This window comes from Lactuca virosa, chromosome 8, assembly GCF_052849685.1.
Source record: "Lactuca virosa cultivar CGN04683 chromosome 8, Lactuca_virosa_CGN04683_v6, whole genome shotgun sequence".
In the NCBI taxonomy this organism is placed as follows: Eukaryota; Viridiplantae; Streptophyta; class Magnoliopsida; order Asterales; family Asteraceae; genus Lactuca; species Lactuca virosa.
This window is the reverse complement of record NC_136433.1, coordinates 62,069,460-62,096,812: the sequence shown is the minus strand read 5'-3', so window position 1 is coordinate 62,096,812 and position 27,353 is coordinate 62,069,460.

The window sequence follows — 27,353 nt, the reverse complement described above, 5'->3', positions numbered from 1 at the left end:
ATTCAAGTATCCCATGCCATGCTAGTTAGGATAAGAACCTTGGAAAAATAATTATTTGCATGTATCTTAGTCAAACATAGATCCAAGGTTTCTAGGGTTGCATGTACACCATAGGAGTGTTAGAATGCTCAAAAGCCATCACGTGTGTGGTTAACCGACACACTAACTTTGACTAACAAGGGTGGCAAAGGGTAGCTCGATAATTATCATAGATCAATGGAGTGTGTGTGGTTAACTGACACATTGATTAGGTGGTAAACGACATCGTGAGTGCCAAGCTAATTTGCATGGTTATTCACACCTTGTTTGTGATCCTCCGTATCACAGTCACAAACTTGAAGGGCATAATCAAGATTAAACATGCCATTGAAAAGTTCAATGAATCTCAAAAGAATCTAGGAATTTAATTTCATTTAAAACCTAATTCTTCATTTCATTTTTCGTGGTGGAATTGGTAAATAGTCATTTACCTACCTTCAAATAATTTTTAATTGGATTACGGCATCCCTCTTCCGAATTGTGAATTATTGTGTTGGGTCCTAGCCTTAATATTTCATTTGGGTGTTATATTAAGGATCCTTTATCTAATCAAAACTTTGTTCTTTTTCTTTTTCAGATGTCTGGCTTAAACAACGCTTCTGGCTCGAACTCCAACTCCTCAAGCTCCTTTTCTCTTTTGATTATTTATGGGAGGGTCACTTTCGATGGATCCAATTTTAATGATTGGATTCACAATATTCAAATGGACCTGCGATGCGAGGAGAAAGAATACGTCCTCGACAAAGAACTCAAAGAGATAGACGAAACCAAAGCTACTTCTGAACAAATAGCTGAGTATAGGGCTCACGAAAAAGACGCGACAAAGGTGTCGTGTATTATGGTAGCCACTATGACTCCTGAGCTGCAACGGTTCTACGAGGACTACTGGCCTTACGACATGTGCCAAGATTTGATGGAAAAGTACCATCAAAGCGCGCATCAAGAAAGGTACGAGATTGTCGCCTCGCTGATAACAACCAAGATGAAAGATGGAGAGTCCATCACGAGCCACTTGCAAAGGATGCAAAGGGATGTGGATCGTCTGCTCAATTGAATGTCAAATTTGACGAAGAGTTAGTGATTGATATAATCCTATACTCTTTACCTCCTTGTTATGATCAATTCAAGATGACTTATCATATGAACAAGGAGGAAGTCACCTTGAACAAACTTCAAGGTTTGTTGAGAACTGCTGAAAGTGGACTTAAAGGCAAAGCTGTCGAGTCCACCCTTACTGCTGCTGCCCCGGTCCTTGCTATAGGATCTGGAAAAGGGAAAAAGAGGAAAGCACCCTCTAAGAGCCACAAGGGAAAGTCCCATGATGGATCCTCTTCAAATGGATCCAAAGGTAAAGGCGGTTCTGCCACTCCCTCATCCGATCCTAAAGAAGCAACGTGCTTCTACTGTCACGAGAAGGGAATTGGAAACGAAGCTGCCCGAAATACTTGCAGGACATCAAGGATAGGAAGATAAAACCCTCATTCTTAGGTATTTTTACTATTCAATATAATAAGTCATCACATGCTAGTTCTTTGGTCCTTGATACAGGATGTGGTTTTCACATTTGTTCTGATTTGTAGGGGCTAAGAAGAAGTAGGGATGTGGAGCATGGGAAGATGAACATGATAATGGGGAATAGGAAATCACCGCATGTCACCAAGATCGGGATCTATTCTTTAGTGCGTAGTAGTGGGTTAGGATTAGAGTTGAATGATTGTTGCTACTCGTTATATGACGAGGAATATTATTTCTTTTCATGGTTTGTACAGATAAGGTTTTAGATTTTCATTTAAAAATGAAGTTCGTTCTATTAATGCTTTCTATAATGGTACCTTATATTTTGAAGCATTGCCTTGTAATGGTGTATATGAAACTGTGATGGTTGTAGATAAGTTAGGAAATAATGTGTTGCATATCGATTCGTCTAATGGTTTAGACAAGGCATGCTTGTGGAATTGTTATATTGGACATGTCAACAAGAAGCACATAGCTCAACTCCAAAAGGATGGAGTCTTGGAGTCATTTGACCTAAAGTCAGATGACACGTGCGAATCATATTTACTTGGAAAGATGACTAAATCACCTTTCACTAGCACTTGTGAAAGAGGTGAGGGATTGTTGGATCTCATACACACAGATGTGTGTGGGCCCTTTAGATCCACCACAAGGGAGGCTAACCACTTCTATGTGACTTTAACCGACGATTATAGCAGATATGGGTATATATACTTAATCAAGCACAAGTCGGAAACCTTTGAAAAGTTCAAAGAGTTTAAGTAAGAAGTGGAGAATCAATTGTGCAGGAAGATAAAGATGCTCAGATTCGATAGGGGTGGTGAGTATCTTTGTATCGAGTTCCACGACTATCAAGGAATGTGGAATTGTTTCACAGTTGACGCCACCTAGGACACCGCAGCTAAATGGTGTGGATGAGAGGCGCAATCGAACCTTGTTAGACATGGTTCGTTCCATGATAAGTCAATCTTTGTTACCTATCTCATTTTAGGGCTATGCCTTAGAGACTGCCGCCCATATCCTTAATCTAGTCCCAACTAAGAAGGTTGCCAAAACACCTCACGAAATGTGGACATGGAAGGTTCCCTCGTTGGCACATATCAAGGTTTAGGGTTGCGAGGCTTTCGTAAGACGAGAGACTCACGACAAGCTTGAACCTCGTAGTGTAGCACCCTGTTTATTTAATAAATTAATTAATTAATTAATTAATTAATAATAGCCCTGAAAGCGGAATAGTATAGCAAGGAGTTAGTTTCGGGGATTGAAAAGTTATAATTGAAAGTTAAGGGGTTAAATATAATTTTCGGATTTGTTTTTAAAGGATTTTGAAGTCAGGGGCTGAAAGGTAAATATTGGATTAAGGTTGAACATATTTTATGGAGTAAGGGGCTAAAGAGTAAATTCTGGACCAATTTGGAAAGGATTTCTAGAAGGAGGGGCTGTTGGTAAAATTCGGATCCAATTTGTAAGGGGTTTTGATTTCAAGGTTTAAATGGGTAACTTATGGATCCATTTTGAAAGAAAATAAGGAAGGAGGGGCCGATTGCGTTATTATGGAAAGGAGTTTAGAGGCATCGGGTATATAGCCCTTACGGAACCCTAACCCTAGCCTCATTTTTCAGCCGTCACCATCTCTGGATCTCCCTTCGGCCGTTCGCCATCTCCAGCCGCACACTCCTTCTCGTTCCGATCGATCAAGACCGCTAGATGCTACCGTTCCAACCTCCGCCACCCTGTCATCGAACGCCACCATAATCTTCTCTGCCGCCTCCGGTGAAGTCGTGAACGGCTGGAGAAGCCCCACCAAGAATGAAGGCGGAGCTGTGACCGGCGGACACGAGTCGTGTGCAATAGGAACGCTGTCGGTGAAACTATATTTCATCTCCTTCTTCCATTTTTCTAGCTGTTTGGGCCGTAACCGCCGTTGGTCGCCATTTCAGTGGCGTTTCGACGATGTCCCGCCACCTTGTAGGTGGCTAAATGCATGTGTGTTTCCTTAAAGGGCCGTATGGGGAGCTAATCGGGTTGTATTTGCGTTAATTTGCTCACAGGAATCAAGAGAACCGCTGCCACCACCGTGAGGTGGTGGCTGTCATCGCAAATACCACCGCCTGCCGCCATTCCTTCCACTTTCCGGCGTCGCTGCCATCGTGAACAGCTGATGTTGCCGCTGTGAGCCACTAGGTGGATGGCTGGAGTTGTTTTGTGACCATGTAGCGGGTTTGTGTGCATGTATTTCTGTTAGTACGTGTGTAGTCTAGCCGGGAATCGCAAGGAAGCCACCGCCACCACCGTAAGGTGGTGGTTGCCGCCGTGTACCACCATGGGTGGGTGTATTTTCGTGTGTATGTGTGTTTATAATTAGATTAGGATGTGAGTGTGATTATCGGATGGGCATTGTAATTGTAACAAATCGGTATAGTGAAAAGGAAAAAAAAACCAAACCACCACCGTCCGCCGTGTCGGGTGGCGGTGTGCTTGTCTTGTGAGTTTGATTAGTTTTGGAGGTGCTTGGAACCCTAATGGGCCTCGTAAGCCCTAATGGGCCTAATGAAGCTTAATGGGCCTAAGGAAAAGCCTAATGGACTTAATGACTTTCTAGTGGGCCTAGTAGGCCTAATAAAGCCCTAATTGACCTAAAAGTCCAACAAATTGATAAATGGGCTAGTAGTTGGGTTGGAAAACCCTAATGCCAATAAAACCCTAATTTTTGGGGAATTAATCGGAACACGCGGGAATTATTTAATAACTTGAAATATTAAATAATAATCAATGGCAAAAATTAATCTAAGCAACATTGGACTTAATGGATTAAGTCCTTAATGGGTTAAGTAGGAAACTTAACCCTAATCATCATTTTATGTGAAACCCTAATTTCACTTGGGTTTATTGTTGGGCCTTTCTATTGGGCCTTGATGATTGAATTATTATTGGGCCATCCAAAGTCAAGCAATTGGACTAGAATAATTAATGGGCTTTGAGGTAAGGCCCATATGAGGAGTTGGGCCCAATTTAGAAAATTGGGCCATCGTCTGGGCCTTAATGATTATATATGATGTTGGGCCTTAGAATAAGGTCATGTGTAGGCTTGGGCCCAATTTGGAAAATTAGGCCATATGTTGGGCTTTGATTTCCTAGTTGACTTTGGGCCTATGGATTGGGCCTTGGGCTTGCATAAAGCCAAGTTTGGGGTAATGTAGTAATTATCCAAAGTATGTACTTATGATTATGTATTGGAACCCAATTATTAATTGGGTGTTATTTTGGTGTTGACAGTTCGGGAATCTGTTATCTAACAGTTGGGGTTGAGTCTGCGGGACTTCAACAGTGTGGGGTTGAGTCTGCGGGACTTCAGCAATGTGGGGTTGAGTCTGCGGGACTTCAGCAGTGTGAGGTGAGTTACCTTCCAGTAGGGGTGGGTCTAAGGCACCAATGCCGGCCCACCAGTAGGTGATTATGTTTGAGATGATTGTCTTTGTGATAATTATCTGGTTGCCATTAATTGATATGCTTATTGTGCTGGGATGCTATGAGATATGTGTTAGTAGTAGTAGGGGTGCAATAGTCCCCAGTTACCGGTTGAAAGATACCGAAGACGGTTACCGGTTGAAAGATACCGAAGGGGTGGACAGAACCCGTGCATGCCTAGCAGTATGTTTATGATATGTTATTATGTGACCCATATGGTTATGATATGCCATTATGTGCGCAATATGTTTATGATATGATATTATGTGACCAGTATGGTTATGATATGCCATTATGTGATTCAGTATGTTTATGTTATGTTATCATGGAACCAATATGTATATGACCTGTTATTATGTGATAGTGATAGGGGGTGAAATAGTCCCCGGATACCGGTTGAAAGATACCGAAGGGGAGGTTAGCTCCCGGTTACCGGTTGAAAGATACCGAAGGGGATGTTAGTTCCCGGATACCGGTTGAAAGATACCGAAGGGGAGGTTAGCTCCCGGTTACCGGTTGAAAGATACCGAATGGGAGGTTAGTTCCCGAGTATCGGTTGAAAGATACCGAAGGGGAGTCCAGCTCCCAGTTATACCAGACAGATACCGGTTGAAAGATACTGAGGGATAGGCATTATGTGGTATGTGGTATGATGGGGGAACTCACTAAGCTTCGTGCTTATGGTTTTCAGTTTTGGTTACATGTACTTTGTTTTCAAAGGAAGGGAGCTGGCTCGATTGCAGCGCATCACACCACGATTTCCGCACACAAGATCCTTGGGATTACACTCTGATACGGTTTTATGATACCATGTTTTGATTATTGACACTTTGGCTTTGACATGAGATATTAATATGAATGTTTATATACTAATGGTGTCATGTAATAACTTAATTAAAACGAAATTTTTGGCCTGTATTTTTGGGATGTTACAAGTTGGTATCAGAGCCTTGGTTTGAGGGATTCGGGCACACTCTCGGGTGTGTCTGAACTCAAACTAAGGACTTGGTATGAAAATTTTCAAAAGTAAAAATCATTTTATAAAAAGAAGTTTGAAAAGGGAAAAGAACTTTGAAAAGAACAAGGTGTGTGATGCGCGCAATCAGCCGAGCTCAAGTAAGTTTTCCCCAAGATACCCATACATGTTATGTTGTGATATGATATGATTATGAGAACTGCATGCTAGATTAGGGCTAAGGATCTAGGGAGGATGCCTTATATGCCTTTTTGTATGTGCTTGTAGACTTGCATGCTAGTACTGATCAGTCAGTGATAGGATAGCCTGTTTAGGTTATGCCTGATTGTATGAACCTTTGAATTGCATGTACAGACTCCTGAGTAGATGATATAATGGTTTGATTGGAGTATGATGGTTACATTTTCCATTGTCTGAATGTTGCTTGCTATGTGCTTTATGGGACTCTTAGTAATGTGAGCTAGCTATATTCATGAAATAGCTAGTTGACCTTACTGGGAATCTTTCAGCAGCTGAGGACTGGGTGAGTTCGGGAACCTATGAGAGCCTAGGATATGTCTCAGTGGGTTAGTAGTGAGGTTTAGTGAGACTGGGTGTACCAGTTTGAGGAAGTGACTTGGAGGATTCGAGAGGATTGCTGAGGAAAGTATGGATAGGTGTGGAAGGTAGCATTGAGCCCGTACTACTGAAAGCACAGGATCCATACTCGAATCGGTGAGAGTCTTGGAGAATCTGAGGAGCTTATGGGAGGAGTTTGTGACCCGGTTTGGGGACAGAGGATGTTCCAGTTGTTGTAGCTTAGCCATTGGCAAGTGAGCTAGTGAGTGTGAGAGGGTGTCAGACCCTGAAGGATATGATTTCCAAGAGTTCCAGATGCGAGATCGATTTGGAGCACCATGGGAAGAGAGGTTCGTGCCAGGTGCATATAGTTGAGGGTCCCGAGAAGAGATCCATGACTTCTGATCCTCATGTGAAAGGCCAGCAGGGCCGGAGTCAGTACTGCACGTACGGGAAAATGCACAAGGGAGTTTGTTGCTCCAAGGGTTTAGGATGCTACAAGTGTGGCGGGGTTGATCATGTCAGCTGAAGGTGATCTGTATCCCTCCAGATGTTGCAGGTATGTCATCTTCTACTGCTGCTAGATGGATGTTGGGAGTACGTATCGCTTTGGAATTGTGAGTGAGTTTGGATAAGTCAGACATCGGGTCGGTTTTCTGCTAGTGTCTGGGTTATCAAGGATCATATATGCCATCCTTCATGCCAAAAGGTCCTTGATGAACCCACATAGGGACGTACCTTGCGGAGCGGGTTCTGCGTGTACCGTTATCATTCTGGATCTTTATCGAGATATGTGCAGGAGTATTGTTTGGAAGATCCTCGGTCAGGATTAGAGCAATAGTTCTCCAGCGAAGTTAGAATTCGGTGGTGCTGCAAGATTGGAAGTGAGGACGAGGATTCGTCAGCCAGAGTAAGAATTAAGGTCTCTAATGGGCAACATGACAGGTGGATTGGGGTGTCAGACTGGACCAGAATTCAGGAGTACTCTTTGAGATTTCAGAGGATGGGCCGATCTTAAGGTTTGACTGGTAATTGATTGTTAGCATTGGTAAGCTCAGATTGTCGGCAGTGGACTATTAGGAAGTAAGAAGGATTGGGAATCCTTCAATTCTCACGTGCCGTGAAGACTTAGTCGAATCTAAGTAGGAGAGAGACTTTTTGTAAAGTCCTCAAAATGTGAGTTCTGGTTGCGCGGGGTGTAATCTCTTGGGCACCTTGTCAACCAGAAGGGTATTCTCGTCAATCCGGCCAAGATAGAGGCCGTGATGCAGTGGGGGATTCCGAGGTCTCCATCTGAGATTCGGAGTTTCCCGGGTCTAGCAGGTTATTACCGGAGATTTATACGGGTCTTCTATGAGATTGTGGTTCCTTTGACCCGACTGACCAAGAATTCGGTGGCCTTTCGTTGGGGGCCTGAGCAGCAGACAGCCTTCGAGACTCTCAGATAGTGGTTGTGCGAGGCACCGATTCTCACCCTGCCAGAGGGTGTAGATGATTTTGTGGGTTACTGTGACGCTTTCATCATGGGCATGGGTACGGCACTGATACAATGGGCTCACATGATAGCAGGTTTCGGGAACGAGGTTAGAGTTACGGTTAGGACTCAAGTTCAGTGATGTGTTAGGTCGAGTGCGTGTTCGACCCGGTTGGAAAGTGTTGTAAGACTACGGGGGTAGCCGTAGCATTCACTAGTAGTCAGATAGTATGGAAAGTGTTGTAAGACTACGGGGGTAGCCGTAGCATTCATTAGTGGTCAGATAGTATGGAAAGTGTTGTAAGACTACGGGGGTAGCCGTAGCATTCACTAGTGGTCAGATAGTATGGAAAGTGTTGTAAGACTATGGGGGTAGCCGTAGCATTCACTAGTGGTCAGTTAGTATGGAAAGTGTTGTAAGACTACGTGGGTAGCCGTAGCATTCACTAGTGGTCAGTTAGCATGGGAAGTGTTGTAAGACTACGGGGGTAGACGTAGCATTCACTGGTGGTCAGTTAGTATAGGAAGTGTTGTAAGACTGCGGGTACTCGTAGCATTCACTTGGTTGGTATATAGCATGAGCGCATTGTTAGGACGCGGAAGGAACAAGTAGTACCCACCAGTTCGGGTGTAACAGTAAGGATATGGAAATCCACGGATTGGATTTCGGAATTACCTAGAAGGATTGGATCAGGTTGAGTCAGTGATACGACTGTAGGAGTGCCACTACAGTTGTGGGATCAGGGAAGCAATGTGCTGTATAAGATTGATTGTGATATAAGGCTACCATCGGTTAGGTAGCAATCACTTTTAGCCTGTATTTGGCGACGTCAGGATTCGACGTATGGACCTGATCGGTTGGATCAGAAGGTTGTTAGAGTCGCTGTGGCATGACAACTAGTGGCAACTAGTTCCAGAGAAGGATTTTGTATAGAAGTCGTGTGAGACGACTAGGTGGGAGTCCTATTGACTCCGCAGTAGGGCTGGAACCTGGTATTTCAAATTACTGATGGATGAATTGAGACCAGGAAGGTCTCGATAGATTTCAGGAAGCATCTATGTAGTAGCATACTGCTTCAGGCAGTTCAGTGTTCGAGCGGTTTCAGCGTTTGGGCAGTGTTAGCATTTGCGCTTCAGGTCGCGAGTACGGACAGAATAGCTAGATGATTTGAGGAGTGCCAAGTCACTCACAGCAGGAGTATCTGAGCCTTAGCCGAGTATAAGTGATCTGCAGAGGTAATTGGGTTTGTGACCCAGGTTCACGGTGGGAGCCACAGGTTATCAGAAGTTGAGTAGTCAGTTGAAGGATAAACGAACTGGATTCAATGGTAATTATTTGGTACGAGTGGTCTGTCAGGGATTCAGACCATCTCAAGACAACAGATTCAGACGAAGTAGGTGTGATCTTGTTGTAGGAGTTCGTTCGCTCTTGGGTTTTAGAACCATGCGAGGGATGATTTAGAATGCCTTGGAAATGCTGGGGCTATGCTCGGAGTTGTGACCGTATTACTAGAGTGGTTAGCGTGTAAGGAAGGGTAAGGAATGATTTCGAGGACGAAATCTAATTTAAGTGGGGGAGAGTTGTAGCACCCTGTTTATTTAATAAATTAATTAATTAATTAATTAATGAATAATAGCCCTGAAAGCGGAATAGTATAACAAGGAGTTAGTTTCGGGGATTGAAAAGTTATAATTGAAAGTTAAGGGGTTAAAATATAATTTTCGGATTTGTTTTTAAAGGATTTTGAAGTCAGGGGCTGAAAGGTAAATATTGGATTAAGGTTGAACATATTTTATGGAGTAAGGGGCTAAAGAGTAAATTCTGGACCAATTTGGAAAGGATTTCTAGAAGGAGGGGCTGTTGGTAAAATTCGGATCCAATTTGTAAGGGGTTTTGATTTCAAGGGTTAAATGGGTAACTTATGGATCCATTTTGAAAGAAAATAAGGAAGGAGGGGCCGATTGCGTTATTATGGAAAGGAGTTTAGAGGCATCGGGTATATAGCCCTTACGGAACCCTAACCCTAGCCTCATTTTTCAGCCGTCACCATCTCTGGATCTCCCTTCTGCCGTTCGCCATCTCCAGCCGCACACTCCTTCTCGTTCCGATCGATCAAGACCGCTAGATGCTACCGTTCCAACCTCCGCCACCCTGTCATCGAACGCCACCATAATCTTCTCTGCCGCCTCCGGTGAAGTCGTGAACGGCTGGAGAAGCCCCACCAAGAATGAAGGCGGAGCTGTGACCGGCGGACACGAGTCGTGTGCAATAGGAACGCTGTCGGTGAGACTATATTTCAGTGGCGTTCCGACGATGTCCCGCCACCTTGTAGGTGGCTAAATGCATGTGTGTTGCCTTAAAGGGCCGTATGGGGAGCTAATCGTGTTGTATTTGCGTTAATTTGCTCACAGGAATCAAGAGAACCGCTGCCACCACCGTGAGGTGGTGGCTGTCATCGCAAATACCACCGCCTGCCGCCATTCCTTCCACTTTCCGGTGTCGTTGCCATCGTTAACAGCTAATGTTGCCGCTATGAGCCACTAGGTGGATGCTGGAGTTGTTATGTGACCATGTAGCGGGTTTGTGTGCATGTATTTCTGTTAGTGCGTGTGTAGTCTAGCCGAGAATCGCAAGGAAGCCACCGCCACCACCGTGAGGTGGTGGCTGCCGCCGTGTACCACCTTGGGTGGGTGAATTTTCATGTGTATGTGTGTTTATAATTAGATTAGGGTGTGAGTGTGATTATCGGATGGACATTGTAATTGTAACAAATCGGTATAGTGAAAAGGAAAAAAAACCAAACCACCACCGTGAGGTGGTGGCTGCCGCCACCGGCCGCCGTGTCGGGTGACGGTGTGCTTGTCTTGTGAGTTTGATTAGTTTTGGAGGTGCTTGGAACCCTAATGGGCCTCGTAAGCCCTAATGGGCCTAATGAAGCTTAATGGGCCTAAGGAAAACCCTAATGGACTTAATGACTTTCTAGTGGGCCTAGTAGGCCCGATGAAGCCCTAATTGACCTAAAAGCCCAACAAAATGATAAATGGGCTAGTAGTTGGGTTGGAAAACCCTAATGCCAATAAAACCCTAATTTTTGGGGAATTAATCGGAACACGCGGGAATTATTTAATAACTTCAAATATTAAATAATAATCAATGGCAAAAATTAATCTAAGCAACATTGGACTTAATGGATTAAGTCCTTAATGGGTTAAGTAGGAAACTTAACCCTAATAATCATTTTATGTGAAACCCTAATTTCACTTGGGTTTATTGTTGGGCCTTTCTATTGGGCCTTGATGATTGAATTATTATTGGGCCATCCAAAGTCAAGCAATTGGACTAGAATAATTAATGGGCTTTGAGGTAAGGCCCATATGAGGAGTTGGGCCCAATTTGGAAAATTGGGCCATAGATGGGCCATAGTCTGGGCGTTAATGATTATATATGATGTTGGGACTTAGAATAAGGTCATGTGTAGGCTTGGGCCCAATTTGGAAAATTAGGCCATATGTTGGGCTTTGATTTCCTAGTTGACTTTGGGTCTATGGATTGGGCCTTGGGCTTGCATAAAGCCAAGTTTGGGGTAATGTAGTAATTATCCAAAGTATGTACTTATGATTATGTATTGGAACCCAATTATTAATTGGGTGTTATTTTGGTGTTGACAGTTCGGGAATCTGTCATCTAACAGTTGGGGTTGAGTCTGCGGGACTTCAGCAATGTGGGGTTGAGTCTGCGGGACTTTAGCAATGTGGGGTTGAGTCTGCGAGACTTCAGCAGTGTGAGGTGAGTTACCTTCCAGTAGGGGTGGGTCTAAGGCACCAATGCCGGCCCACCAGTAGGTGATTATGTTTGAGATGATTGTCTTTGTGATAATTATCTGGTTGCCATTAATTGATATGCTTATTGTGCTGGGATGCTATGAGATATGTGTTAGTAGTAGTAGGGGTGCAATAGTTCCCAGTTACCGGTTGAAAGATACCGAAGGGGAGGTTAGTTCCCGAGTACCGGTTGAAAGATACCGAAGGGGAGTCCAGCTCCCAGTTATGCCAGACAGATACCGGTTGAAAGATATTGAGGGATAGGAATTATGTGGTATGTGGTATGATGGGGGAACTCACTAAGCTTCGTGCTTATGGTTTTTAGTTTTGATTACAGGTACTTTGTTTTCAAAGGAAGGGAGCCGGCTCGATCGCAGCGCATCACACCACGATTTCCCCACACGAGATCCTTGGGATTACACTCTGATACGGTTTTATGATATTATGTTTTGATTACACTCTGATAATGGTGTCATGTAATAACTTAATTAAAACAAAATTTTTGGCCTGTATTTTTGGGATGTTACACGTAGTGAGCAGTGTATTTTCATCGGCTACCCACAGACATCTTTTGGATATCTTTTCAACAGACCCAGTGACAATCTGGCCTTCGTAGCAAGGAGAGTGGTTTTCTGTGAAAGAGAACTCATATGCCAAGAGGACAGTGGGAGCAAATTGATCTTGAAGAGCTTCAGGAGTCAAGCGGTGAAGGAACCTCTAACACTAGCACTCAACCTGAGGAAGAGATTCTTTTTGAACCGATTGACTAATCATTACCTCTAAAACGTTCCTCTCGAGTTAGGATGGCACCATATTTTTATGGTTTTCATATTACTACGAAGGTGATACGTTTATCGGTGATAGTAAACTGGTAAATTTGGATGAGCCTACTAACTACAAGGAAGCCATGGCGGGCCCCGAGTCTGCAAAATGGAAAGAGGCAATGGACAACGAGATCCAGTCCATGTATGACAATCAAGTTTGGAACTTGGTTGACAATGTACCAGGTCGAAAGACAGTTGGGTGTAAATGGATCTTCAAGAAGAAGATCGACATGGAAGGAAAGGTGCATACGTTCAAGGTATGACTGGTTGCGAAGGGATTTACTCAAACCCCGGGGGTTGACTATGATGAGACCTTCTCACCAGTGGCCAAAATCAAGTCTATTAGGGTTATGTTAGCTATCGCTGCATTTCATGATTATGAAATTTGGTAGATGGATGTCAAAACTGCCTTACTTAACGGGAAGCTGGTTGAAGATGTTTATATGTGTTAGCCATAGGGCTTTATGGATGCTAATTATCCTAATAGAGTATGTAAGCTTGAGAAATCCATCTATGGATTAAAGCAAGCGTCTCGCAGATGGAATCTTTGTTTTAATGAGAAAGTCAAAGAGTTTGGATTTTCGAGAAGCGTGGATGAGTCCTGTGTGTATGTCAAGGCTAGTGGGAGTATAGTTAGCTTTCTAGTTTTGTATGTTGATGACATACTGCTCATAGGAAATGACATCCCGAACTTGTAGGAGGTTAAGTCCTGGCTTGGGAAATGTTTCGCTGTGAACGATCTAGGAGAAGTTGCTTACATTCTGGGGATAAGGATTTTGAGAAATAGAAGTAGGAGACTAATAGGACTTAGTCAAAGTACTTACTTGGACAAGGTGCTGAAATGTTTTAGCATGGAGAATTCCAAGAAAGGGGAACTGCCAATCCAAAGCAATACCAAGCTGAGTAAGACTCAGAGTTCGAATAGCGATGCTTAGATAGCGGAAATGAGTCGAGTGCCATATGCTTCCGCCGTTGGCTCGATCATGTACGTTATGACATGTACTCGCCGTGAATTGGCTTTTACGTTGAGCATGGTTAGCAGATATCAAAGGAACCCGGGTAGAGCTCATTGGACAACAGTTAAGGACATTCTTAAGTACCTGTGAAGGACTAAGGACTGGTTCCTTACACTTGGTGGGAGTGATGACTTGAGAGTGACAGGGTATAGTGACGCCAGATTTCAGACCGGCATAGATAACTTCCGCTCTCTGTCGGGTTGGGTATTTACCCTAAATGGAGGAGAAGTTACTTGGAAAAGTTCCAAGCAGGAGACCGTGGCTGATTCAACATGCGAATCAGAGTACATAGCAGCGAGCGAAGCGTCGAAGGAGGCAATATGGTTGAAGAACTTCATTAGAGACCTTGGAGTTGTACCAGCCATAAAGGAGCCTATGGAGATTTTCTGTGATAACGAAGGAGCGGTTGCCTTAACCAAGGAACAAAGCGATCATGTATAACGCCCACAGATCAGGGCTAGTCAATTTAGAGACGATAAGCGTCAAAAAATGACTTTTTGATATAAGATTATTTACAATGAATAATCTTAACTAAGTTGTAGTGGTCGTGACAAGGATTCCGGATATATAAAGAATGTCGAAATCCGAGTTATAACGAAGAAGTTATGACCTGTCGAAGTTTCGCGACAGAACCGGCACGACACTGTGCGACGTAAAAAGTGAATTTACGATAGAGTGATATTTGGCCTTAGCGATCTAAATGAAAGTCGTAGAATACATTAAACCGAGAGTTTGCATAAAAAGAACGTCTAAATCTGACTTCGTATGAGGAAGTTATGATTTTTCTAAGTTTCGACTTAGCGGTATGCAGCCCAAAGTTTGAATATGAGATCGAGTGATTTCTAGCCGAAACAATCTAAACGAGAATCGAAGATCTCGTCGATAGTAGTCCAACGGTAAAAAGACAGACGAAAACGGACGTCAGATGAAGAAGTTATGAATTTCTAACGGAGTTTTCCTGTCCCAGCCTACTAAAAATAATATAATAAAAATAAAGTCAAAATTAGCCGACGGAGTCTAAACGAGAGTTGTAGAGCATAATCTCACCTATGCGTGGATATATAAAAATTCAAAAACGGAGCTCGTATGCGAAAGATATGAATTTCTGAAGTTCGGGGCACAAACCCCGACACTGTGTTAGAGCTCACGACGTGAACATAGGGTTCACGACGTGAACTCAAAGATGACGTTTCCTGGAGCCTGAGAGACCGAAGTTGCGATGACGCACCTGATGACGACTGAAGTCACGACGTGAACTTGTTGTTCATGACGTGAATATCGAAAATCCAGCCCTATAAATAGAAGTCGAGGGCAGCCGGATTTGGTTGCTACTTCACTCTTTCTCTCACTCTCTATACCCTCTCTAGCCATCTTTTAACCCCCCGAAGTCCCGGTATCATCCCCGATACCCGAAGCGAGTCCCGACGTTCCGAAGATCCCGAGAAGAAAAGAGTTTCAAGCCGAAGCTCTGCCAATAAGAAGCCCGGTGGGTGAAGATATCCTGGTTACATCAAAAGAATAGTACTTGAAGAGCCGTAGTGCTGTCCGAGCATCGTCTAATCAAGTGAGTGTGTAGTTACTTTCTTATAACACATAGATATGAAGTATTTTCTATGAAATATGTGCTATGTGTTTATACATTGTTTGTTTACTTGAGATGGATGTTGAATGAATGTTTTATACATGTTTTTAAAATGGTTTAAACTGTATATGTAATTTATATCTACAAATATGTTGGGTAGAACATGGGTAGACGAAATAGTCGGTGTGTGATGAAAGATAAGTTTGAGGGTGAGACGAAAGATGATTTAGATCATGAGATGAGGGTAACAGGTGAAAAATGAGTGAAGCCTTTACCCAAACGATGGCCCCGTCATTCAGCAGAGTAAGGATGACAACCACAGACTATTCTAGACAGTCCTGTAGAACACTAGCAGGCTCGCAACCTGTAGGTGTTGTGGACTTGATGTTCACCAGTCTACTCTAAAAACCCTGGCAGCTGTGGACTTAGTGCCTTATATAAATACGATGGTAGCTATGTCTTTAGTATTGTGTAGATGAACCTTGGTAGCTATGGATTTAATACTGTGTAGATGAACCTTGGCAGCTATGGATTTAGTGCTTGTTGTATAAACCTCGGGCAGCGATGGACTTCGTTCCTATTCCTTAGGTCAATCCTTAGGACTGAAGGATAGTTGATTCTTAAGGTAAATCCTTAAGAAATAAAGAAGATAATGGGGATGGGTAATTGGGTTGTTTGTTTGATGATTAAATATAATAATTATATTATTGTGGGTTTAAAACCCTATATGCTCACCAGGCCGCAAGCCTGACCCACTCAGTTTTTCTTTGTATTACAGGTAGTGGAACTAGTGAATAAGTCGGATGACTTAACAAGATACTTGGATATAGACTAGTAGTTGAAAATAACTGTTGTAAGGTCTATTTAGTACTGTTTATGCTTTTGGTCTGTATCGGAACATGACATCCCGAGATTTTGTTATTTAATGAAAATACATTTCTTCAAGAAGAGTTTTGATAGATTCTTATCATATTTTGTTTTGGGAACAAATTCCGCAATAGTTTTCTTTAAAGGATTACTCTGATTTTGAAACAAAGCATAAACAAATCGGTCTTTTCTGGCCGTCAAATTTGGGGATGTCATAGTTGGTATCAGAGCATTAGTTTAAGCGAACTAGGAATTTGTAGGATTTTTAGACTTAAACTTAGAATGCTAAGGGATGATTGTGAGATGAGTGTCTACCATATTTTAGACACGAGCACTAGTATATTTTAGGAAAGATGCCTAAAATGCTTTTATGTGATAAATGCTATATGTTTGCCATATATGCCATTATTTGTTTAGATCTATGGTCTGTTGCCGACCGGATCTAGAAACCTTATGTGTTCAGGATTCTAAGCGTATGACTACGATATTAGAACTAGCATGTAAACGTTTCGGAGTGATAAGGAGATTTATACGTCTATTGTAAATAAAGCCTTCCTAAAATTCTCGCCTGGTACATCGAACGTCTGCTTGGGTGTACAAAACGTCATGGTGTAGACATGTGGAGAATTGAGTAAATGGAGGAAATGAAAGGCTTATGATAGTAAATGACACTTATCGGAAGATATCGTAAGAGTGGTATCTTTCCTTTAGAATATGACTGATAAAATAACGGAACGTTTAGAGGAGTACGGTACGTCTGAAGTACACCTTCGATTGGCAGGATTATGGAACGATTGGTGTAATTCTTAAAGTTGTGCCATGGTCTGGAATTTCCATCACCAACCGAGTTGAAGTAGAATTGATGATTGAAGATACGCATGGAAGAATTCCTAGTAGAGTCTAGGAAAATTTTTATGATTATTTGGGCACATTCGTATGTGTTAAATTGTTTTGTGATTTTAGGACTTGGGGACTGCGAGACAATACTTGGGACGAGTATGAGTAGGTGTGAATAGTAGTAGAGATCTATACTACTAGAAGCACAAGACTCACACTTGGATCAGGGAAAGCCACAAGGTTGCCAAGAAGCTAGTAATTTATTCTGTTTTATTCACGTATGTCGTTACCATCGTTTCGGTAATGACTCAGAAGATGAATGTTAATCTGACCTAAGTGGTTATATAAAATTGAGTCCGACTACGAGGAGTTTTTTACGTGGTTCGGAGAACCAAGTTCGATGTAACATCTGACTTAAGTCAAAAGATTGAAATCAATGCGATCGATAACATCACGCTCGTTGTTGAAGAAGTTAGTAGCTAGAAATGCTACATGTGATCATATCACATTAGAACATAAAGGAAGGTATAGTTTGTTCTTGAATTTGACTCTAAGAGACTTGAGTCTAAACGTTGCATCACACGATGATAGGTCATTAAAATATGACACATCAATCCATGGTAGTAATAAAAGAACTTGCCTTAAGTTTGTTAAAGAAGAAGAAGGAGTCTCCAGTAAGGATCGAGAATGTGACTTAAAGGTCATAATTTGGAGTTTAACATAAGATAGAAAGCAGGTGCAAGATTTGAGCATCGCCTGCAGTCAAGAAGCCCAAGAGTTAGATACTCGTTCGAAGAAACATAAATATTACGGTTATTACTTAGGATGGAAAGATAACATATGGAATCATTATACAAGCCCTATTTTTGTTGATGATTCTGGGACGTAATCATCCGAAGGGGGAGATAATTGTAACGCCCGCAGATCGGTGTTAATCAATTTAGAGATGATAAGCATCAAAAATGACTTTTTGATAGAAGATTATTTTGAATGAATAATCTTAAATAAGTTGTAGTGGTCGTGACAAGGATTCCAGATATATAAAGAATGTCGAAATCCGAGTTATAACGAAGAAGTTATGACTTGTCGAAGTTTCGCGATAGAACCGGCACGACACTGTGCGACGTAAATAGTAAATTTACGATAGAGCGATATTTGGCCTTAGCGATCTAAATGAAAGTCGTAGAATACGTTAAACCGAGAGTGTGCATAAAAAGAACGTCTAAATCTGACTTCGTATGAGGAAGTTATGATTTTTCTAAGTTTCGACTTAGTGGTCTGCAATCCAAAGTTCGAATATGAGATCGAGTGATTTCTAGCCGAAACAATCTAAACGAGAATCGAAGATCTCATCGATAGTAGTCCAACAGTAAAAAGACAAACGAAAACGGATGTCAGATGAAGAAGTTATGAATTTCTAATGGAGTTTTCCTGTCCCGGCTTCTACTAAAAATAATATAATAAAAATAAAGACAAAATTAGCCGACGAAGTCGAAATGAGAGTTGTAGAGCATAATCTCAGCTACGCGTGGATATATAGAACGTCAAAAATGGAGATCGTATGCAAAAGATATGAATTTCTGAAGTTCGGGGCACGAACCCCAACACTGTGTCAGAGCTCACGACGTGAACATAGGGTTCACGACGTGAACTCAGAGATGACGACTTCTGGAGCCTGACAGACCCAAGTTGCGATGACGCACCTGATGACGACTGAAGTCGTGACATGAACTTGTTGTTCACGACGTGAATATCGAAAATCCATCCCTATAAATATAAGTCGAGGGCAACCGGATTTGGTTGCTACTTCACTCATTCTCTCACTCTCTATACCCTCTCTAGCCATCTTTTAACCCCCCGAAGTCCCGGTATCATCCCCGATACCCAAAGCGAGTCCCGACGCTCCAAAGATCCCGAGAAGAAAAGAGTTTCAAGCCGAAGCTCTGCCTGCAAGAAGCCCGGTGTGGGAAAATATTCCGGTTACATCAAAAGAATAGTACTTGAAGAGCCGTAGTGCTGTCCGAGCATCGTCTAATCAAGTGAGTGTGTAGTTACTTTCTTCTAACACATAGATATGAAGTATTTGCTATGAAATACGTGCTATGTGTTTATACATTGTTTACTTGAGATGGATGTTGAATGAAGGTTTTATACAGGTTTTTAAATGGTTTAAACTGTATATGTAATTTATATCTACAAATATGTTGGGTAGAACATGGGTAGACGAAATAGTCGGTGTGTGATGAAAGATGAGTTTGAGGATGAGACGAAAGATGATTTAGATCATGAGATGAGGGTGACAGGTAAAAAATGAGTGAAACCTTTACCCAAACGATTGCCCCGACATTCAGCAGAGTAGGGATGACAGCCACTGACTATTCTAGACAGTCCTGTGGAACACTGGCAGGCTCGCAACCTGTAGGTGTTGTGGACTTGATGTTCACCGGTGTACTCTAAAAACCCTGGCAGCTATGGACTTAGTGCCTTATATAAGTACGATGGTAGCTATGTCTTTAGTACTGTGTAGATGAACCTTGGTAGCTGTGGATTTAATACTGTGTAGATGAACCTTGGCAGCTATGGATTTAGTGCTTGTTGTATAAACCTCGGGCAACGATGGACTTCGTGCCTATTCCTTAGGTCAATCCTTAGGAATGAAGGATAGTTGATTCTTACGGTAAATCCTTAAGAAATAAAGAAGATAATGGGTATGGGTAATTGGGTTGTTTGTTTGATGATTAAATATAATAATTATATTATTGTGGGTTGAAAACCCTATATGCTCACCAGGCCCCCAAGCCTGACCCACTAAAGTTTTCTTTGTATTATAGGTAGTGGCACCAGTGAATAAGTCGGATGACTGAAAAAGATACTTGGATATAGACCAGTAGTTGAAAATAACTGTTGTAAGGTCTATTTAGTACTATTTATGCTTTTGGTTTGTATCGGAACATGACATCCCGAGATTTTGTTATTTAATGAAAATACATTTCTTCAAGAAGAGTTTTGATAGATTCTTATCATATTTTGTTTTGGGAACAAATTCCGCAACAATTTTCTTTAAACGATTACTCTGATTTTGAAACAAAGCATAAACAAATCGGTCTTTTCTGGCCGTGAAATTTGGGGATGTCACATCATGGTAGATCCAGACACATCGACAGAAAATACCACTTCATCACACATCGGGTAGAAGAGGGACTCCTCATAGTCAAGAGGGTACCGTCAGAGGAGAATCCAGCAGATCCCCTCACAAATGGTATGAGCAGGGTTAAGCACTTACAACATGCGAGGAGCATTGGTCTGAAGGACGATATTAGCTTTTGCGATTAGATAGGTGTTTAGAAAGTTGTAATAGATAAATGTAATTGGCATTTGATTATTAAGTAATGGAGATTTATATATGAGTAGAGTTTACTATCTTGTGTCGATTGTTTACTATTGTTTCACTTTTGCATGTTTTACTTCCAGAATAATTAGATTGTTCAAATTATCCACAGTCGATCATACTTTGGAAGTAAGTAATGAGGCATGACTGTCATGAATTGGTTGTGGATTGTCTAAGTGCTTAGACTTAGCAAAGGTTTGCTGCAATGTTCATGAGTACTTCTGAAATAAGATTTGAGTATTGGATTAAACCCACGCTCATGTGAATCACTTCATGGAATTTATCACAAGTGATTGTGAGACGGTAATATGGTATAATCTTTAAACCGAGGTATATGAGTTGTTGTTTACAAGTTGATTGTGCATTGATAATGCGTAAACGCATCAGTAACTTGATGTTATAAAACGTGTTGTTGTGTATGATTTGACAAGTAAATACTACAAGCATATAAGTCAAATTTTATATGTTCCTTTTATCCCAGCAGGTTAAAAGCGATATCTTGGGCCCCTCGATTATTTTGTGTTGACTTATGTGTCAGGCCCGGTCAGGACTAAATTGATGTGTTAAATTAAGTTCTATGTGAAACAAGTCAGAAGTCGGGAAAACAAACTGTTCGACATTGAGAATGATTATGTTACACGTATATGTCCACACGATATCTTGCAGAGCGGAGGATTAAATGATCCCTTATGTTAAGGACGTGTCATTGAATAGGTCAGAGTTCGACAGTGGCTTTTGAGAGCTATGATTGCTAATCGGATTCTGAAGTTGCATTGGCAGTTATAGTTATTAGACTTATCCAAGTGGGAGACTGTTGGATTAGGTGTCTAAGCCCATAACTATAATTGGTATGTACTTGATTTGATAGTAGCATGGTCCTTTTGGGTTGCCTTCACCATAGCAATTTGATATGATGAGTGTGGGAGAAAGAGGTTAATTTGTGATTTATTAATATATTATAAGAATAATATATTTATTGAGAAATCATATTATTTAATTAGTATTGATCTGAAATTAATTTGGAATTAATTTAGTGATAAGAAGAAACTGATTAAAGGTACAGGGACTGATATTGCAGATCACTGATAGTTGCAATATTGGGCTGCTGGACTCCCTTGTAAAGGGTTGTACGAAATCTATAGGAGGCCCTATTGAAATCGTCTAGGGCCTTCTAGAAAGGGGGTTCATGGATTTCTTGGAGCCGAAGTCGAGAATTAGGGTTTCCACCTAGAAAACCTGGCAGCCACAAGTATTTAAAGGCCCCCTGACCTCTCAATTTCGGCCACTGCTTCCAAGGGAAAACCAAGCCGAAATCTGCTCTCTTTCTCCTCATTCTTTGCTTGCGGTGTTTGTAACTCCATTAGATGTGCAATGCTTAGGGCACTAGGCTTTCGAAGGTCAAGGAATTGAAGTGAAGATTTCTTGTTACTACTAGCTAACAAGAAAGGTATTCATCTAAACCCTAATATGATTAGATTTCGATTTTATATCTTAAAATTAGGGTTCTTGCTTTGGAAAATTAATTTGCATGTATAACTTGAGAAAAACCTAGATCCAAAGCAATTAGGGTTGCATGTGCACCATAGGAATGTTGTAATGCTCAAAACCCATCAAAAATTAGCCGACAAAGTCTAAACAAAAGTTGTAGACTCATCGATACCTACGCGTGGATATAAAGAATGTCAAAAATGGAGCTCGTATGGAAAAGTTACAAATTTTAGAAGATAATTAATTTTTGGGATTAACCAGTGAGTGACACGTGGCAAGATCTGGGACACAACTTCTTCCCCACGACTTGGAACGAGATGGCGACACCTGGATGGAGTACGCCTAGTGTACTGAGTACACCCAATGTAGTGTTGAGTACGCCCAACGTATGTACACTCCTCCAGCTTATAAATAGAACTCGTTTTTCACTCATTTCTCCACATCTTGTCAACAAATTCTTTCTCAAACATCCCCAAACCTTCTAAGCCTTTCCCTAGCACCTCATAGGTGTTATTAGCGAAGCCCGTAGCACCGGAAAGCGCTGAGAAGAAGAGCTTTCGACTCAGAAGTTCTGCCCGGGCAAAGCCAGGTTTCTTACTAAACCCCCTATAAGTGAGTTTGCTTACCATACTTTAAGTATAACTTATTTTTAAGTTCATTATCGTTATTATGAACCTACAAACAAGATTTATCAATGATTGAAAGTTGTTATACTGATTGATCTACTTACGGGACAGGTGTCTAGAATGGTCACGTTGGCTTGGTTGTTGGATTTCAGAAAGGCTATACGCCGAAATGGTCCTGCCTCCCAAGTGTCGTGCCTGACTCATCCTTACTTGATAGATCTTGAAGTAGACTTTGAGTTAATGATGAATCTAGACTAATAACTAGTTGCAATAAATAATAGACTAAGACTTTGCGATAATGATACTAGGTTTCGTCAAGGGAAAAGACAATTGTTAAAAGGGAAGCGCTTCCCGAATTATGAGTCGTCACTTTAACAAGTGAGTGCATAGTTACTTTCATCTTACACATACATATGAAGTATTTAATATAAATTACATGTTATATGTGCCTATTATCTATGTTCTTGATATGTTTGTTGGATGAACGATTTATACATGTTTTACTTGTATATTTATTTTATACATACAATTATGTTGGGTAAAGATGGGTAGATCATACAGATAATGAAAGATGAAATAAATGATGAGAGGCCATGATGTTAAAACTGATCCATTCATCTAGCGGAGTATAGATGATGACCACGAACTATTCTAGACAGTCCATTTGTACTCCATCCCCCTCATGGTTTCCTTACTGACATATATTGCTGAGGAATCCCCTAAGCGTTATTGTCAATCCCGAAGATAATCCTTAGGCTAGGTCCCTTAAATTAGATACTTTAGGGACATAAAGTAAGGATAACGGGAACGGGTCTATTTCACCCCGATTCTATTTCAACTCAATAAATGTTTTTAACCGAATAGGACTATTTCACACCTGAGTCTATTTCAAATCAATCGGTGTTTTCAACCGAATGGGTCTATTTCACCCTACGTACATATAACATACAAGTATATAAGCAAGAATCACAAAGACAACAAGCACATAACGACACCTAGTGTCATATAGTACAATGAGAATACTCACCTCAACCTTGATATCAAGCCTCCCTTGATGAACATATCAATAATATAACCCTAATTAACAATTAAGGAAATGACTAACCCACAAAAGGTGATTGCTCACAATTAAACCTCCTTTGGGAAAAATACCATTTTTCCCTTCTCATACTCAGTCCCAACATGGTTGACCAAAAGTCAAATTGGTCAAAAAGTCAACCGCCAACACTGCATTGACTTATGCCATGTGTAACTAAACTATGCCATGCGTAGAGCTACGCCTGCATACAGAGGTTACGCCCTGTGTACAACCTATGATCCCAAAGACTTCTACGAAGCTCCCAAAATAGCCAGCCAAACTCTCAAGCTATGAGATCTAATCTAAATGAATGTCTTAATGGATAAAGTCTCTGAGTTTATCACTTTGCATGCCCAAGATGAACACACAATCAAACTCAAAGTCCAAGATGAAAACTTTTGACTAAGAACTCATGAATTGTTGGATGAGAGTGCCGAAGCTCCCATTTTTATGACTTTATAGCCTCAAAAACATCAGAAGGACGCATTCAAATGGTCTAGAGTAGCCTATACTTACAAGGACCAAGATCATGGGAAAAAGCATCAAAACCCATGATCTAAATAAATCTAACAAAAGGAACATCAAGAGGTAAGTTTTATACCGTATGGAGATAGGTGATGAAGTTAAATGTCTGTATGTACAAAACTTGGAGCTCTCACTTGCTTCTCGAATCGTCTCCTACTTCAAGAACGCACATAAAAATCATACTAATGCTTCCAAAACTCATAATTGGTGGCTAGGGTTTCAAAAGAATGATATCAGGTGATGGAGGTTGGTAATGGGAAGGGTTCAAAGAAGTTAGAGCTCTTAAAAAGGGCTCAAAACCTTAGGATTATGGTTCTTGTCATTAGCAGTTACGCCTTGTGTACCATAAGTTACGTGTTAGATGCATTTTATATGCATCTATTGGCATGTTTTGGTCATTATTTTCTTATAAAATGCTAACTATTTCCCTTGTTTTATTATATATTGTGTGTTTCTCATTATGTTAGCAGAATGCCCATACTACTCACTTTTGTTATGATTTTCAGGGAAAATTAGCAAGGATTGAGAATACGACACATTGAGGATGCATTGGATGGAGCTTTGGAGCTTGAAACTAGTGGATGATGTTGACGAATGCTTGGAAGCTGCTTTAATCGAGGAAAAATCGACGTTTCGGTCATAATTCAATAAATTCGATTTAATTATTCAGAAATTTGATTGAATTAATGTTTTGAGGATCTATCAGTTCATTTTTAGTCGAAGAAAAAAGAAAGCAGAAAAATTCGACCGGATTTCCAAAAAATTCGATCGAATTAGGTCTTTGGAGTCAGAAATTCGAGAAAAATCAGAAAGCTTGGAATTCGAGCCAAAAATTTGATCGTGCCAAAATATATTCGATCGAATTTATAACTCGAATTTTTCATATCGTATAAATAAGCCTCTTTAACATTCTTACAACCCAACCTTTCAACCATTTGTGATTACAGACGACTGAGGGGCGATTTTCAGAGATTTTCGAGTGCCAAACATAGATTTGAAGAACACGATTGAAGTTTTACTTTAGTTTAGTAAGATTCATCAATTAGGTTTCGTTTTTACTTCTTGTAATTCGTTTTTAGCCATGTCTGGCTAAAAACCTTAGATTTCAGTTTCGCAAACGACTCGACTCTTTGTGCAAGTAATAATTAGGCACGATTTTTGATTGTGTTCACTGTTTAGTATGATCAGTTTTACGCTTAGTTGAACTTTTTATTTTGTTCAATTTTTGTTGGCCACTGTAATTGTTAATAAATCATTCCAGTTATTTGATTCGTTTAGATCCGTAATTGTCTTTATTGATCAGTAAAAGTAACAAATATTAGATCAATTCTGTGTTAGGGTTAACTCTAATATAAACTGACCAAACAAGTCTTTATGTTTCAAAGCTTATGAGAAGTATTGGACTTTACTGGGAATTTACAATGTGCTTAATGTTACTTTTATAAATTAATTAAGAGCTTATTTGGTTAATTCAGTAAAAAGTAAAGTTTAATTCAAAGAGCTTGTTTTGGTTAAAAATTGTAGTAAGAGAAAATTGTTAGAGTTTATTAATGATTTTCAATACCAGTTTAAACAGTACACAATTCATGTATCTTGTTGAAGGTTATTTGTATGATTAGGACAATCATCGCCAAACTGAAATTGTATTTATCTTCTGAATTTTGTTCTAGTATTTAAATTATGTTTTTCTTTTATATATTTCTATCAAAATTAGTTTTAATTAGTCAATAAACTCCCCCACCCCCATTTTAATTTCTGTTAATCTAGTGTGTGTCTTACGCAAGAAAGGCATAGACTTTAGGACGTGTCCCTGTGGATTCGACCCTACTTTCCTGTACCAACCCTTAGTGCATTAGAGCAATATTTTTATTTATATTATTAGTTTGCTAGGCGTTGCGACACACTGTTAACAAATTGGCGTCGTTGTCGGGGACACGACAAACACTAATCGTTTTATTCCAAGATCTACACATATAGGTACTCCACTACAGTTTGATCCGGAGATAGAGAAAACAGCAAGGAAACTTAGAAAATAAGCACTTCAGGAGAAAAAGTTAAAGGATTTTTTCGCGTCAACATCTTCTCCAGCTTCATAGCAAACAAATCCATAAGACACTCCCTTGTGGAATGAGCCTGAAACAACCTTCTCATCTTTTCCCAAAGCACTTCCATCCTCACCTTCACACAGTCCATTTAAAAATTACTCACCCATATCTTCCATCAAATCCGAAACACATGAACCTTTTGATTCATATCCTAAAACAGAACCAACTATGAGCGAACACAGAGACAATCCTGAAAAGACTATTCGAGAGTGGGCGACACAAGATGTTACACAACCACCTTTGTGTATCACTTTCCCTGAAGCTCAGAACTTTGAGCCAAAGTCTGGTTTGATTCATCTGCTTCTGACTTCCTAAGGCCTTGAGAACGAAGATCCACAGAAGTTTCTCAAGGCGTTTCACGTAGTATTTTCTAGGATGAAGCCACACGCTATAACTGAAGACCAGATCAAGTTATGAGCATTCCCTTTTTCTCTCCAAGACCCAAAAAAGAGTGGTTGTATGATCTCCCTTATGGATCAATCACTACATGGAACGAGTTAGCTAAGCTCTTTCTGGAAAAATATTTTCCAGAAACGAAAGTATCCAACCTCCATAGAGAAATCTTTGCCATTATGCAAGGAAAAAGAGAAGCCCTTCATACTTATTGGGAGTGTTTTAAGAAGTTGTTGGTCCGTTGCCCACAGCACGGGATCAATGTCAGTTGTATCAATGTTTCTGTGAAGGCCTGACGCCAATGGAAATGCGGCTGATCAATGCTTCGAGTGGTGGTTCGCTTGCATATATGACACCGACTGAGATCCGAGCATTAATAGAGAAGCTGGAAATCGAATCAAAACACTCAGCAAATGAAGAAGAATTATACCCAGATCAGTTGAGAGGAGTAAGGAGATCAGTAATACCCACCTTGAGTCCCATAATTCAGAATTAACAAAAGCTGTTCTTTTACTTACAAAAGAAAAAGGTGTTAAACCAAAGATCAGAACTTGTGGGATATGCACGAAGACTGGGCATCCAACATACATGTGCCCAATATTACAGGAAGATACTGAAGCTGTACAAGCTATGGGAGGTTATCAAGCACAGTAAAATACAATATGATCAGTCGCACGACAACCAAGCTCAGGGAGGCTTCCAGAACAACTTCCAGCCAGGACCACAAAATTTTTAGTAGAGAAATTAGTACCAACCTCCACCTGGTTTTCAA